At 37.8% G+C, this 17605-nt stretch overlaps 1 pseudogene; it reads left to right on the top strand.

Annotated features, from left to right (window-relative positions):
* Window positions 1–1014: 1014 nt before the first annotated feature.
* Window positions 1015–17605, top strand: part of LOC144250627 (uncharacterized) — a 79473-nt pseudogene continuing 62882 nt past the window's right edge.

The raw sequence follows: 17605 nt of genomic DNA, 5'->3' as shown, positions 1-17605 counted from the left end.
GAGGCAGGATCCCATTGCCTGGGATCCAGGGGACTGGCAAGAACCAGGAAGAGTACCCCAGGTGGCCTTGATGTGTGCAAGGCTGTTATCCTGTGGCCACTGCAGGTATTTCTCTCAAAAAAAAAAAAAAAGAAAGAAAGAAAAAAAAAGTGGCACATGTCTGTCATTCCAATGGCTGAGGAGGCTGAGGCAGGAGGATGGCAAATTCAAAGCCAGCCTCAGCAAAAGCAAGGTGCTAAGCAACTCAGTGAGACGCTGTGTCTAAATAAAATTCAAAATAGGGCTGGGGAAGGGGCTCAGAGGTCGAGTTCTGAATTCAACCCCCATGGCCAGAGAGTGAGAGAGCCCAGTGCTGCTGGGGTTTACCCAGGTCTGTGCTCTCCTGGGTCTCTTCTGTTCTGATCTCCTTATTCTGCCTCCAGCTCAATGAGGACTCAAGATACAGATTCAACTCAGCTGGAGGAAAATCAGCTCTCATGCTGCCAACCCGGTGGGAGTCCCCTCCAAGGGTCTGCCAGGCCCCCTGGGAGCCTCTACCAGCAGGTCCCAAGGGGCAAAAGGCCAGTTCTGCTTGGAGAATTTTGCAAAGATAAACAGAGGACAAGTCAGCAACCTGAAGATGCTCTGGAAGGTCTTATTGTAGGAGGAGGCCCAGGTGATGAAACTTTCAAAAATTGACTTCAATTTCCTAACATCAAAACCCAACAGAACATAGAATTCTGGTCTTCCTAACCCTGACCCAATGCCCAGACCTCAAAAGGAAACGAAGAAAAAAAAAAAAAAAAAACCTGCCATTCTGGTTTCCTCCTTGCCTGGAGCAGATATCACCCCCCCCCCCCGTCACTCAAAAGAAAGGCTCCCAGGGCTCAGGCTGGGCAGAGCAGAGACTGACTGATGCCCTGTCCAATCAGAAGCCCCTGTGTTGAGTATTATCCAATCCTGAGCCGAGGCAGCGAGCAGGGGGTGGGCTTCTGCACTCGGGATGGGATTTATTTCTCCTGCATTCGCGGTTTCATGATTCCTGCAGTTGGACTCCAGGCTTTGCTCCATGCCCAGGATCCCGGGTGGCCCTGCGATGCAGGGGGCGAAGCTCTCCAGGGAAGGCTTGGCTGTTGGGCACCAGGGAATGGTGATTGTGTAGTGACACCTAGTGCCTGGACAGGGAGGCTTGAGAGGGAGGCCGGGCAGGGAGGCCGTCTGGCGGCATTGGCTGTGGGGGGAACCCGATCTGGCCGACCCCAACCCCATCTCCTGGCGCTCTCTGCGTCCACAGGCCTTAGCCCCTCGGGGAGAGCGCCACTCAGTCCCCCTGGCCAGACTGGTGGGGAGTGTGACAGTGGCGGAGACCCCTCGCAGCCTCCCCATCCCCTGGGGCAGCCTCAGCCCCTGTTGGAGTCCTGTCTGGCAGGTGAGTGCGACTTCCCAGCATCTTCCCGGACTGTGGTGATTGACAGGTGGGACCACTAGAAATCCAATCTACAAGTTGGGCGATGGCGCACACCTGTCATCCCAGTGGCTGGGGCGGGAGCCTGATGCAGGAGGATTGCGAGGTCAAGGCCAGCCTGGGCAAGTTTGCGAAGCACTTATAGACTCAGGGAGACCCTGCCTCGAAATAAAATGCAAAATAGGCTGGGGATGGAGCTCAGTATTCGAGCGACTCTGCGTTAAATACAAAAAAATAAATAAATTAATTAATTAATAAGAATAATCAAACCTCCAAACATGGTTTTCCTGCCAAAGGGGAGCTGAGGTTTACAAGGACCTCGCTTATTCCTGTGGACTTTATTTGTTTTTTGTTTGTTTGTTTTTTTGTTTTGGTAATTAACAGAAGGGTGCTTTCCACTCAGCTATGAGCCTGGTAGTTTTTAGTTTTTAGTTTTTATTCTGACTGAGGGTCTAGCTAAGTTGCTGAGATTGACCTGGTTAGGGTTTGATTGATAATGACTTTTGCATTGCAATCACTTAATTGATTTTTACATTTTATGATTTTTACATCCTCGTGGGTTCCTGGGTGGACTTTGTTGACATCATGATTCCTTGATGACAATTGTAATAGTACAGCTTCACAATGCACATGTTAGGTAATAAATCCTTTTTTTTCCTCTTATAATTTTTTGCTCTTATAATTCAAAAGTTTCTTGGTTAACTTTACTTATATTTAACTTTGTGGATAAATTTTAGGACTGGATCTTCCATTAAGAGTAAAGCATGCTGGATTGTTTATTAGTGTGTCATATTTATACATAATACCGCATGCATATGGCACCCGTGTAAAACTTACACATGGTATTTTATACTATTTTTAATCTGAATATCCCATGACTATTAATGTATTATCCTGGTCCTATGAACTGATTGCAGCAAGTCCCTGTGGTGGGGGACTATCATGTGTCTTTAACAGCAAAACTGTTTCCACAAATAGTTAAGAAGCAGTTAAACTCCTTGAGTTTGTTAGAATTCTTTTGTTTCCTATCTTCATTGATACTATTTAATTTTCTCTCTGATAGGGTTTTAGTTTACATTTTTTAGGTTTCTAAAGATGTTGGATTCTTTTTATTCTTATTATTGAACACATGGTTATCTCCTGTACAAATTGGCAGCTCAAATCTCCTCCCTGAATTTCTTCTGTGGTGGATTTCAGAGTGTTGTGACCCTGAGAATCACCACTCAGTGGGCCCTTTTCATACCTAAGGGGGCTGAGATCTGCAGGGGTCTCAGGTTTTTCTTCCTCATTAGCTTTTGTTTCTTTTGGGTGGCACGGGGGCATAGTGGATTGAATGCAGAGTTCCTTTACCATGGAGTTACATCCCTCACACTTTTTATCATTTAGCTTGAAACAGAGGCTGAGTCTGGCCTTGAACTTGTGCCTCAGCTTCCTGAATGGATGGGATTACAGGTGTGGGCCTCCTGCCTGGGTCCCCCTGAATGTTCTAAATGTAAGGGAAGCAAAATATCAGATCCAGAACCCGTCTCCCAGATGAAACCTTTACACATGTATAAATGAATTCCTAAAATTAAAGTCCCCTGTCCCCATTTCCAGTGACAATTTTCCTGTAACAATAAATTAGTGAGGATGTGGGGTACAGGGCATGCTCACACCTTGTTGGAGAAACTGCACATTAGTGCAACCCCTCTGGAAAGCAAAATGGAGATTCTTCAAGAATCTAGAACTGGAACCACCCTCTGACTCAGAAGCAAAAGTTTTTTTTTCTGTTTGAGAATTTCACATGAGAGAAAAGTACACTAAAAACCACTAGACATTTGTAAAAATGTGTGTGTGTGTGTGTGTGTGCGTGTGTGCACGTACGTGTGTATTTTCCCTTCCTCTCCCAGGCCAGACACCTTGTCAGAATGTCTTTGGGCTGAGTGTCCCCACTGTGGACTGCATGTCCTAGGGGTCTCAAGCCCTCTCTGAGATTTTCCTGGTCCTGTTTTGTCTCTGCCTGACACAGGGATCCCACACCTGGCACATCTGAGGTCTTTGAGCATCTGGTAAATATCAGCCACCTATTGACCTATGAGCAGGTGCATTTAGGGGAAGTAGTTTCTCAGAGGAGTAGGTGATGTCCCTGTGACTGGGAGGAGTCTCCTTATCTAGAAGGCACTTCAGATGTTCCCTCCTCCTGGCTCCTTGGATGCTGGAACAGCGATGGGAATGCATCCATTTATTAACACACTGGTTCAAGTTCCTTTGGAAATGCCTCCAGAGTGGTTGTTACTCTGCTGGCCTTTAAAGAACTCCATGCTATTTTAAAAAATTCTCTGCACTAAGCTTATATTCTAGCCCCATGCCATCAGCATGTCTCTTTCTCCATATCTATGTCATTGGAGGACTAGTTCCTTCACCTTTTTGATAGAAGCCTTTCCCACAGCTGTGCTCAGGCTGCAGAAACTCTACTAGTTGGCTGGTGACTGAATTCCTGATGCAGTTGGTTAGAACCTAGGCTGCCTGTGCTCACTGCAAGAAAGTGGTGTGAGCCTATTCTATAAAGAAACAGGGAGCTGTGGTTTTCATTCTTTTCCTTCACTCTGGGGTGGGGGGATGATGATATTAGTCCCTGAAAGTGCTTGCACATCAATGTGAAGCCAGTTTTTGATACCGGGAGATTTGCACATGCACAGTTGCCATTGCTCCCAAAGCTTGGTGGGTTAAGATGGAGTCCTTGGAGTGGAAAAAAATGTTGGGACCCTGAGTGCCTGGACATACTCCTTGCAGAAAGAACTGGTCAGGACATTAGTTATTACTGAGGTAGGGGTGAGAGGGCTCAGGCATGGCTGCTGGGTGGACTGCATTTCTCCTGCCTACCCTTAGGGACTGGCTAGAGAGGAGCTCAGCTGTTAGCAACCACAGTTTGCAGATCATGCGGGCAAATCCCTTCTAGGGATAAACTGGGACCCTTGATTTCACTCCCCTTCTGCACTGGCCCCATGGATAAATCTCATGACCTTCCACAGCAATAGAAAACCACCCCTTTTCCACTCCTGATACTTGTGTATATCTAGTTCGTTCTTCTATTAGCACCAGACAAATTTTGTTTCCAGTGACAAGTCATTTAGTGTCCAATGTGTTCCATTTGTGACCCCAATAAGTTTTCATCTACTCTGGGTGACACTGGATTGGGGTATTCTGTCCAAATTATGTAGCACATCGCTCAAGGCAGAGCTATTGCCCAAGTGTCCCCCAACTTTGCCTGCCCTTCAGATGGTAGATATTTTCTCAGTGGTCCAATGCTTAGGTTACTCAACCCATGTATAAATTTATTTGTAGGGACTCAAAACAGAAGCAGGTGTTTATTTGGTGTATCCATGTGTGAAGAGAATGCAGGAGCCTCCTATTCTGGTATAATTTTGAAACATAATTCTACTCAATATGGGCTTCTTCAGGGTGCTGGAGTATAATCCAGTACCACGCACGTCCTGCACCCAAGCCCTACCAGTGCTATGAGCCTCCAGTTCCCACACCTCCCTTCATGCTGGGTTGTCTTGTTCATTCACATCAAATCCTCCACTGGAGATGGTTGTAATTAGCTAGGCCTTTTCATTCCACTTCATAATAATAATAATATTGACATTTACATACATATGGAGTCATCTATGAAATTACTGCATTGTGATTTTTTTGGTCCTCAAATTACTGCAATATGATTATTTTATAACATGCGTTAGTGCCTGGTAATGATAGCTCCTGGTTTTGCTCTTAGAGTTCAGAATTCCTGGCTAATTTCACATCAATTCAACCTTCCAGGAGAATTTTCAAACTGTTTGCTTTGGTCCCTTCTTCAATGAAAAGGAAATCATTGTGAAATTTTGATGGGGTATTGTCATAGATGAACCTGAGGGAAGCTGTCCTCTTTATAATGAGGAGTCCTATCATCTGTACCCAGGATGTGTAATTCAGTCTTTTATGTGCTTATCTGTATTTGTTTTTTTTTTTCAAATTCTGCCGATGTACTATTTAAGTATGCTTATATGTGAAATGTGACATTTATGTGACAGCTATATAAAACTGACATGGTGTTTCATAGTATTTGTCAAAATGTATGCAATATGGCAAACAAAACTGTGTCCCCATATGAACAGGTGCTGTAGGGTCCATATCTGTTTCTGTGGACCTTCATGATAACCCCACATGTTCTTCAACACTGTCTCAATTTGTGTTCAATGTGACTTTATTGTACAGTCCCTCCTTTCTAAAGACGTTAATTGCTTTGTGATGAAGAGACATTTAGATACTTGCTATTTGAAGGGGCTGTTCACAGCTCTTGCCTGCTTTTCTATTGTAGTCTCTGTTCTCCTTAGAAGAGTTTGGTTAAATGTGAGGCAATTTGTTTCTTTCATCTGTCACTTCTCCTTGTTCTCTTTAATGGAGTCATTTGAGGAATAGAATTTTTGTTTTCATATATATAATTTATAAATTTAAAAATATATTTTCTATAACTTTCAAAAGGACTTTTTTCATTCTTTTTTTCCTTTTGTGAAACTGGGGATTGGAACCAGGGTGTCCTATTACTGAACAATATCCTCAGTCCTTTTAAAAGTTTTATTAAAAATTTTTATTTTTTCTTAATTTTTAAAAATTACTACTGCCTATTTATTTTTAAATTTAGGCAGGGTTTCACTCAGTTGCTAGGGTAAGCTTCACAATAGTGAGCCCCCTGCCTCAGCCTCCAGACCACTGGATATATCAGGTATGTAGCACCAAATGCATCCTATCTCAGTTAGTTTCTTTCTTTCTTTCTTTCTTTCTTTCTTTCTTTCTTTCTTTCTTTCTTCTTTCTTTTTTTCTAGGTGTTTTTTAGATAATGATTTTTTTATGGTTTTATTATTTATTTAAATACATGACAACAGTGGAATGCATTATAATCCTTATTTCACATAGAACAAAATTTTTCATATTTCTGTATATAAAGTATGTTCACATCAATTTATGCCATTATACATGTACTTTTTTGCATTACAACTTTTAAAACACATATATATCACAATTTTTCATCTCTCTTTGTATATAAGGTATGTTGACAACCAATTCAAGTCTTCATACATGAACTTTGTATAAAGATGTCCATCACATTCCATCATCCTTGCTAATCCTCTGTGCCCTCCCTTTCCCTTCCACCCCTCTACCCTATTTAGAATTCATCTATTTCTCCCATGCTCCCCCTCCCTATGATTCAGCCTCCTTATATCAGAGAAAACATTCTGCATTTTTTGGGGGGGATTGACTGACTTCACTTAGCATTATCTTCTCCAACTCCTGCATTTACATGCAAGTGCCATGATTTTGTTCTTTTTAAATGATGAGTAATATTCCATTGTGTATATAAGCCACATTTTTTTTATCCAGTCATCCACTGAAGGGCATCTAGGTTGACTCTATAGTTTAGCTATTGTGAATTTTGCTGCTGTGCTGCTATAAACAATGACCTGTCTGTGTCCCTGTAGTGTGCTGTTTTTAAGTTTTTGGTATAGTCCGAGAAGAGAAATAGTTTGGTCAAATGGTGGTTCCATTCCCAGATTTCCAAGGAATCTCCATACTGATTTCCAAATTGGCTGCACCAGTTAGCAGTCCCAACAGCAGTGTATGAGTGTACCTTTCCCCCACATACTCACCAACACTTATTGTTGTTTGTCTTCATAATAGCTGCCCTTCTTACTGGAGTGAGATGGTATCTTAGAGTGGTTTTAATTTGAATTTCTCTGACTGCTAGAGATGATGAGCATTTTTTCATATAATTTTTGATTGATTATATATCTTCTTCTGAGAAGTGTTTTTCAGTTCCTTGGTCCATTTATTGATTGGATTATTATTATTATTATTATTTTTGGTGTTAAGACGTTTGAGTTCTTTATATACCCTAGAGATTAGTGCTCTATCTGATGTATGAGAGGTAAAAATTGCTCCCAGAAAGTAGACTCTCTATTCTATTGTTTTTTTTTTATAAAAATCTTTAGTTTCAATCCATCCCATGTGTTGATACTTGGTTTTAATCCCTGTGCTATAGGAGTGTTATTAAGGAAGTTGTAACCTAATCCCACATGATGGAGATTAGGGCCTACTTTTTCTTCTATTTGGAGAGTCTCTGCTTTAATTGCTAGATCCTTGATCCATTTTTAGTTAACCTTTATGCATAGTGAGAGAGAGGGATTCAATTTTATTTTGCTGCCTATGGATTTTCCAGTTTTCCCATCACCATTTGTTGAAGATGCTATCTTTTTTTCAGTGCATATTTTTAGCACCTTTGTCTAATAAAGATAATTGTGGTTTTATGGGTTGGTCTCTGTGTCCTCTATTCTGTACTATTGGTCTACCAGCCTGTTTTGATGCCAGTACCATCCTGTTTTTGTTACTGTGGCTCTGTAGTATAGTTTAAGGTCTGGTATAGCAATGCCACCTGCCTCCCTTTTCCTGCTAAGGATTGCTTGAGCTATTCTGGGTCTCTTATTTTCCCAGATAAATTTCATGATTGCTTTTTCTATTTCTATGAGGAATGCCATTGGGATTTTGATCATAATTGCATTAAATCTGTAGAGTGCTTTTAGTAGTAGGACCATTTTGACAATATTAGTTCTGCCTATTCAAGATCAAGTTAAATCTTTCCATCTTCTAATGTCTTTGATTTCTCTTTAGTGTGTTATAGTTTTCATTGTATAGATCCTTCACCTTTTGTTGATTCCCAAGTTTCATTTTATTTTTGAAGGATATTGTGAATGGGGTAGTTTTCCTCATTTCTCTCTCAGAGGATTTGTCACTGATATACAGAAATGACTTTGATTTGTGGGTGTTGATTTTATATCCTGCTACTTTGCTGAATTCTAGTTCTAGAAGTTTTCTAGTGTTGTTTTTTGGGTCTTCTAGGTACAGATTCATATTATCAGCAAATAGTGCTAGTTTAAGTTTTTCTTTTCCTATACATACACTTTTAATTTCTTTCATCTGTCTAATTGCTCTGGCCAATGTTTCAAGAACTATATTGAATATTTTCTGTATTTGCTTAGAGTTCCTTTTTGGCATGACATATGGTATATTTTAGAGAAGCATCCATTTGCTGCTGAGAAGAAAGTGTCTTCGCCTGTTGAAGGGTGATATAGTCTATGTATGTCAGTTAAATCAAAGTTATTTATTTTATTATTGATTTCTATACTTTCTGTCTAGATATTGTTTGGAAGATCTATCCAGTGGTGAAAGAGGTGTCTTAAAGTCACCTAGAATTATTGTCTTGTGGTCTACTTGGCCCTTAAACTTGAGAAGAGTCTGTTTGAACATAGATGCTCCATTGTTTTGGGGATGTGTTTATTTATAATTGTTCTATCTTGTTGGTGTATGGTTCCTGTAAGCAGTATGTAGTGTCCATCTTTATCCCTTTTGATTATCTTTCACTTGAAGTCCACATTATTTGATATAAGAATGGAAACCCCTGCTTGTCTCCATATTTCATGTGAGTAGTATGTGTTTTATTATTTATTTTTTGTATAATGACACAATACCTTTATTATTTAGTTTTATGTGGTGCTGAGGATCAAATACAGGGCCTCACATGTGTTAGGTGAGTGCTCTACCACTGAGCCCCAGCCCCAGCCTGAATGATATATTTTTTTCCAACCTTCACCTTCAGTCTGTGGGTGTCTTTTCCTATGATGTGAGTCTCTTGGAGGCAGCATATTGTTGGTCTTTTTTTTTTTATCTAATCTGACTGTCTTTTGATTGCTGAGTTGGAACTAAACTTTCAGGGTTATTATTGAGACAAGATTTTTATTCCCAGTTATTTTTTGTTACTTTTGGTATTTAACTAAGTCACTTTCTCTTTGGTAGTTTATTCCTTTAGAGTGATACTACCCTTTTCTGATTTTTATTGTTGTTCATTTCCTCCTCATGGAATATTTTGCCAAGGATGTTCTGTAGTGCATGTTTCTGGATGTAAATTCTTTTAAATTTGTGTATGATGGAAGGTTTTTATTTTGTCATAAAATAACATCTGAATCGAAATCTAATTGCTAATCAAAATTTAATTTTGCTGGGTATGATTCTTGGTTGGCATCCATTTATTTTCAGAGCTTGGTTTATATTGTTGCAGGACCTTGTAGATTTCAGGGTCTCAGTTCAGAAGTCAGAAATCAGAGATCGTGATTGGTTTTCCCCATATGTAATTTGATTCCTTTCTCTTGTGGCTTTTCAAATGCTCTGCTCCTCCTGTATGCTAGGTGTTTTCATTATGAGGTGCATTGTTGTAGACCTGAAGTGTTCTTGTTCATTTGGTGATTTCCCAATTCACTCTACATGTTTGGAAATTTTTCTGGTATTATTTCATTGAATAGATTGTCCATTTCTGTAGTTTAGACCTTTATGACTTCATCTATCCCAATAGTTGTTAAATTTGGTCTTTTCAGATTATCTCACAATTCTTGAATCTTCTGCTCATGGTTTCTTACCATCTTCACTGGGGTCAACTTTATTTTTTCAAGATTATATATTTTGTCTTCAGTGTCAGAGGTTCTGTCTTCCAAGTGATCTATTCTGTTGGAGATGATTCCTATTGTGTTTTTAATTTGGTTTACTGTTTCCTTAATTTCAAGAATCTCTCTTTTTTTTCAAAAAAAAATTTTCAAAAAATTTTTCAAAAAAAAATTCCTTATTGAAGGAATATTTTGCTTTCTGTTTTTGCTTATGTAGCTCTTTATCAAAATGATTCTTTGCTGCCTGTATTTTCTCTCATATCATCCTTTAATTCACAAAAAAATTATGTACCTTCTCCCATTTATCCTGCTATTCTCACCATGGATTCTAATAATGTAGCATCTTTGTTTGGGGCACATTCTTTTTTGGTTTCTCATGTTGTTTTTGCATCTTCCCTTCCAGCTCTTTGTTTTAAGATATATAACCATGTAGGCTTATAGTGTCCACAATATCTTTCAATACCTTACTTTTTAAAATATTTATTTATTTTTTAAATACATGACAACAGGGCTGGGGATGTGGCTCAAGAGGTAGCTCGCTTGCCTGGCATGAGTGCGGCCTGCGTTCGATCCTCACCACCACATACCATCAAAGATGTTGTGTCTGCCGAGAACTAAAAAATCAATATTAAAAAAATTCTCTCTTTCTCTCTCTCTCTCTCTCTCTCTCTCTCTCTCTCCTCTCTCACTCTCTCTAAAATATATATATATACATGACAACAGTGGAATGCATTACAATTCTTATTACACACATAGAGCACAATTTTTCGTATCTCTGTATAGAAAGTATATTCATGCTAATTTATGCCATTATATATGTATTCATTTCTTTCTGCAGTACAACTCTTAATACACATATATATCACAATTTTTCATATCTCTGGTTGCATATAAGGTTTGTTGGCACCAATTTGTGTGTTCATACATGTACTTTGGATAATGGTGTCATCACATTCCACAATCACTGCTAATCCCCTGCCTCCTCTTCTCCCCTCCAACTCCTCTGCCCTATGTAGAATTCATCTATTCCTCCCATGCTCCCCCTCCCTACCCCACTATAGTCATCCTCCTTATATCAGAGAAACCATTCAACATTTAGTTTTGGGGTTTGCCTAACTTCACTTCTCCAATACCATCCATTTACCTGCAATTACCATGATTTTATTATTGCTGAGTAAAATTCCATTGTGTATATATGCCCCATATTTTTATCCATTCATCCACTCAAGGGCATCTGTGTTGGCTCCACAGTTGCTATTCTGCATTGTGCTGCTATAAACATTGACATGGCTGTGACCCTGTAGTATGCTGTTTTCAAGTCCTTTGAGAATAATCCGAGGAGAGGTATACCTGGGTCAAATGGTGTTTTCATTCCCAGATTTCCAAGGAATCTCTATACAGTTTTCCATGTTGTTTGCACCAATTTGCAGTCCCACCAGCAGTGTATGAGTGTGCCTTTTCCCCTACATCCTTGCCAACACTTGTTGTTTGTCTTTATGATAGCTGCCATTCTGACTGCAGTGAGATGATATCATAGAGTGGTTTTGATTTGCATTTCTCTAATTGCAAGAGATGATGAACATTTTTTTTTAAATATTCGTTGACCGATTCTACATCCTTTTCTGAGAAGTGTCTGTTCAGGTCCTTGGCCAATTTTTGATTGGATTATTGAGGTTTTTGGCGCTTAGCATTTGAGTTCTTTATATAGTAGATATTAGTTCTCTATATGATGTGTGAGGGGTAAAAATCTACTCCCAAGATGTAGGCTCTCTGTTCACCTCAGATTTTTTTCTGAGAAGAAACTTTTTAGTTTTAATCTATACCATTTGTTGATTCTTGGTTTTAATTCTTGTGCTATAGACATCTTATTAAGGAAGTTGGGGCAGCCTAGCCCCATGTGATGAGGATTATGGCCTACTTTTTCTTCTATTAGATGCAGAGTCTCTGGTTTAAACCCTAGGTCCTTGATCCATTTTGAGTTGAGTTTTGTGCATGGTGAGAGATAGGGTTTTAATTTCATTTTTTTAAAAATGGATTTCCAGTTTTCACAGTACCATTTGTTGAAGAGGCTATCTTTTCTCCAATGCATGTTCTTGGCACCTTTGTCTAATGTAAGATAATTGTAATTTTGTGGGTTAGTCTATGTGTTCTGTATTCTATACCATTGGTCTACTGGCCTGTTTTAGTGCCAATACCATGCTGTTTATGTTACTATTGCTCTGAGTATTGTTTAAGATCTGGTATAGTGATACCACGTGCTTTGCTCTTCCTGCTTATAATTGCTTTAGCTACTCTGGGATTCTTATTTTTCCAGATGAAATTCATGATTGCTTTTTCTATTTCTATGAGAAATGTTATTGGGATTTTGATCACAATTGCATTAAATAAGTATAGTGCTTTTGGTTGTATGGTCGTTTTGAAAATATTAATTCTGCCTATGCAAGAGTAAGGTAGATGTTTCCATCTTCTAAGGTCTTCTTTGATTTCTTTCTTTAGGGCTATGTAGGTTTCATTGTATAGATCTTTCACCTCTTTCGTTAAGTTGATTCCCAAGTATCTTATGTTTTCTTTTTTAAAAGTTACTGTAAATGGGGTAGTTTTTTTTATTTCCTTCTTGAGGCTTTGCCACTGATGTACAGAATTGCCTTTTTTAATGTGTGTTAATTTTATATCCAGCTGATTTGCTGAATTCATTTTTTAGTTCTAGAAGTTTTCTGGTGGTGCTTTTGGGATCTTCTAGGTATAGAAACATATTGTCAGCAAATAGTGCTAATTTAATTTCTTTTCCTGTAGTTATTCCATTAAGTTCTTTCATCTGTCTAATTGCTCTGGCCAGTATTTCAGGGAATATGTTGAATAGAAATGGTGAGAGAGAGCACCCCTGTCTTGTTCCAGTTTTTAGAAGGAATGCCTTTAGTTTTTCTCCCTTTAGAATGATGTTGGCTTTAGCCTTAACGTAGAGAGCCAGTATGATGTTGAGGTATGTTCCTGTTATCTCAAGTTTTTCTAATTTTTTGAACATGAAAGGGTGCTGTATTTTGTCAAATGGTTTTTCTGTGTCTCTTGAGATGATCATATGATTCTTACTTTTAAGTCTATTGATGTGATGAATTACCTTTATTGATTTTCTATATGTTGAACCAACCCTGTATCCCTGGAAAAACCCCACTTGATCTTGGTGCACGACCTTTTTAATATGTTTTTGTATTTAATTTGCCAGAATTTTATTCAGAATTTTGGATCTATGTTCATTAGAGATATTGGCCTGAAGTTTTCTTTCTTTCATTTGTCCCTGCCTATTTTTGGAATCAGGGTGATATTGGCCTCGTAGAATGAGTTTGGAAGTGCTGCTTCTTTCTGTATTTTCTGAAATAAATTGAAGAATATTGGTATTTTTGAATTTGTTCTTTAAAGGTCTTGTTTAACTCAGCAGTGTATCCATCTGGGCCTGGGCTTTTCTTGGTTGGTAAGCTTCTGATGGCATCTTGTATTTCATCATTTAATATTGGTTTGTTTAAATTGTGTATGTATTCCTGATTCAATCTGGGCATATCATATGACTTAAGAAATTTTTAATGCCTTCAATGTCTTCTATTTTATTGGGGTGTACATTTTCAAGATAATTTCTAAATATCCTTTCTATTTCTGTAGTGTCTGTTAGGACATTGACTTTTTCATCATGTATGCTGGTAATTTGAATTTTCTCTCTCCTTGTTTTCATTAGCATAGCTAGGGGTCTGTCAGAGAACCAACTTTTTTTCAAGGTTTAATTGTTTCTTTTAATTCAATTTCAGTTCTAATTTTAATTATTCCTTGCCTTCTACTGCTTTTGCTGTTGATTTTTTCTTCTAGGGCTTAGAGATGAAGTATGAGATTAATTATTGACTTTTTCTTCTTTTAAGGAATGAACTCCATGCAATGAAGTTTTCTCTTAGTACTGCTTTCATAGAGTCCAAGAGATTTTCATATGTCGTGTCTATGTTCTTGTTTACCTCTAAGAATTTTTAATGTCCTCCTTGAAGTCTTCTGTAACCCATTGTTCATTCTATTGTACCAAATTGATTCACTCGTTGAACTGCTTATAGAACTTGAAATATTTCAAGTTTGTCTTTTCACGAGGTGGAAGTGTCACTTTACATGTCTCCAAACATTAATATTTTATGAATATTTTACACATTGGGAATGTGTCATGGATGATACTTGAAACTAATTGTATTGGGGAGCTCAATCTATCTCATGGATAGAAAGCAGAGAGAATAGGAACCAGACTGTTTTCAAAAGCTTTTTTACCTGTCATTTTGTCTCAATTGTGCACAATCACTTTATGAGAATATCTTTGACAAGTCTGATTTGCATCTGGAATGTCCGCCAAATTTCACATTCACTGATGGCAGAAACGTTAGGAGTTGGGCTTTTATTCAGTGCTTGGATTATGGTATATAATCTTCACTTCACTCTGATATGTAATACATATATACTGGTTTTAGACTTATGTTTTTTCCTCTGAATTAGATAATGCAAAGTATCTTATTACATAATTAAATCACTCTCCTACATGACAGTCAGTTCTATTAACTCTTAACTCAAATTAAAAACTGAATAATTGTTTGGTCCATGTTCTATTGATCTAACAATTTTTATTTCAGGAGCCAATGACATTCGGTGATGTGTCGATTGATTTCTCTAAGGAGGAATGGGAATGCCTGGATCCTGCTCAGCAGAATTTATATAGAGAAGTGATGTTGGAGAACTACAACAACCTAGTCATTGGGGGTGAGCATAACTTTCCTTCAAAATTCCTAATTATCATTATTTAATTTTCTTCCCTTGAACTATATCTTTTGAGAACTTCTCCACAAGAATGTGTTGCAGATTTATGCTTTCCATAAAAATGATGGGGTAGTTATTGGTGCTGACAAGAATGTTAATGATGTTTATTTTCATCCTTAATGTTTTCCTTTGATGGCATGATATATATCTTTCACTTGACATATGGTTGACTTAGATGAATGCAGTGATGTCAAATCCTGTGGCCCACATATAGCAGAGGACATAGTTGAGGTAGAGGAGGAAGCCTAAATTCAAAAAGGTTCATTGAGACATTATCCAGCAGAAAATATTTTTGAGAAGCTTTGAATTCTTTCTCTTGTTATCATAGCAAAACCTGTCCTGTGTTTTGTGGTTTAAAATTATGCAGTATCCTGCTTTTCCTCCAGTAATATCTCCATACATTCAAAGTAACAACAAAACACTCCCCTTGCCTTGTGAGTGTCAATATTATCTGACAGCTCTTCCATAATTTAAAAAATATTTTTAGTTGTTAATGAATTTCTTATATATCCATATATGGTGATGAGAATTGAACCTAGGGCCTCACACATGATAGGCACGCTCTCTAACACTACTCTACAACTCAAGCCCTTCTTCCCTTATTTGCAGGAACGTTTTGCACATTTCTGGAGACCTCTGGGTTAACTCATTGTAATATATTACTATCATAAGTCAGTTTCTCTAATTTAGTTGTAAATTTTTTCACTAATATTTTCTTATCAGTGTTCTTTCTGAATATGTGTAGTGGAGTTTCTGTGAAATTATCTGCCATGGAATGAATGTCAAGTTTGAAAAAGACTGCTCTTTTGGGAGATAGTGTAAGTTGTAGTTGAATAAGAGGATTTGCAAAATAATACATCTGTGGATATTTACAATTTTTTTTAATGTGTACAGTAGGTTCCAAGCTATAGACTGGGTTTCCTCATATCAGTTAATTGCTTCACAAACTAAGATATGTATGACTCTTGTTTGTATTGCCAATAATATTATATGTGTTTTTGCTTGTATAAATATTAAGCCTTTTTTGTCCATGACTTTTGTATTTTATCTTGATTGGCTTTTCATTCTGCCCATGTACATTGAAATTGAAGTTTTCTATGTATAAATGTAAAGGGGATTGATGGAAGTGATACTCTCATGCTGAACTACACGCCAAGCTTCTTTTCACTCATATTTGGAGAGAGTTTCTCACTAAGTTATTGAGGATGTCCTGAATTTGCAATTCACCTGCCTCAGACTTCCTAGTAGCTGAGATTACATGCATGCTCATCATTTGTATATTGATGAGCTTGTTCTTATTTATAGGATAAAGACTACATTATTTTAAATGTAGTTATGAGAAATGTGTAATTCTCTTTATCTTTTAATTTTCATTGTAATCAAAACCACAAGTTAAACTAGTGTACATACAATTTGTAAAATATATAATTAGAATAAATTCTTTTACTTCAAAGTTCTATGGTTTCTATATACAATATGGCTCATCATTCTCTTCAAGAAATATTTGGTTTGTGTTCCCCATGATGGCTCTGTTGAATAACAATGTAACAACACTGGTGTGAAATGTTTTTAATTTGCTATTGATGTGAGGGCTTATTGCCACACTCAAAAAGAACTCAGTCTACCTGACTCCATGTTTGCATTTACAATTGAATGCTGTAACTTTTAGTATATTTTTTTTAGCAGGGAAATAGTCTTATTTGTATTTTGGGGGATATTCATACAATTTACCAACAGAAAAAAAAAAACATGACTAAATCAACTGTAAGCAAAGTTATGAATTACTCAAAGGGAATAGTCAATTATCATTTAAAACAGTTTACTGAACTAAACCAACACAAATAAAAACAGATTAAAAAATTAGTCAAGAATTGTTAATAGTAATAAGCAAAAAATGTATGTTTAAAGACTTTCTTTAGAAAATGTCTGAAAGAGTCAGGGGTGGTTGTACATAGCAACATAAGAGGTTGAGCTAGAGCATCAAAATTTGAAGGCCAGACAAAGTAAAAAATGCAAAGTGCTAAATCGCCCTTAAGTTCTCTTTCCAGTACTAATAAACACATCTCAGAAAATAGGAAAAATGAAACATCCAAGCAGCTCAGTTTTTGCAAAGTTGTAAAAACTCAAAGTAGGTTTTAATCCCAATTTTAAAACTCAGAATACTGATCTTCCCTTTCCATGTGCCTGCATGAGTCTGCATATCCTAGATGAAACAGCTAAAGAATGCTGATTTCTCAGTGAATCTGGCTCCATGGCTCACTCATTGGAACTCCAATTTATTTATTCATCTCTAGGCTATCACTCCCTCCTCTGGGATCTGACCTGTTCTTGGGAGGATGTAGTGTTCTTCATGGGACCACAAGGTCATGCAAGCTATTAGAATTAGGCTTTCTTTGTTCTAACTTGTATTGATTCAGTTCCACTTTAAATACAAGTTAGAACAAGACTTGAAACTCTCACCTGTGGAGAGGATGCTCTGGCCAGGACTTCCCAGTAGGACCCTGAAAAGTGGTTTGAGATTCCCTAGTACATAGGTTCAGTGTTGGGGTTTTCCTAGTCTGGCAATACAGTTGCCTGTGTCTGTTACTTTTGCTTCTTGTCTTTCTTTCATAGTATTACTCAAAGAAACAATGTCTTTTGTGAAGAGTGTGTCTTTCTTATATATTGGATCTGACCTGCCAAGTTGAACAGCTGCCCACATACTTAATGTCACAAACACATGTATGTGTTATCTAATCGGTAACTAGTGTATCTTTCAACTGCATGATTTTTTATTGCATGGGGGAGGAAATTGAAATGCTTTCTTTGAGTGCACAAAGCACTA

This window comes from Urocitellus parryii, chromosome 16, assembly GCF_045843805.1.
Source record: "Urocitellus parryii isolate mUroPar1 chromosome 16, mUroPar1.hap1, whole genome shotgun sequence".
NCBI classification, from domain to species: Eukaryota; Metazoa; Chordata; class Mammalia; order Rodentia; family Sciuridae; genus Urocitellus; species Urocitellus parryii.
This window is presented reverse-complemented; position numbering and strand designations above follow the sequence as displayed.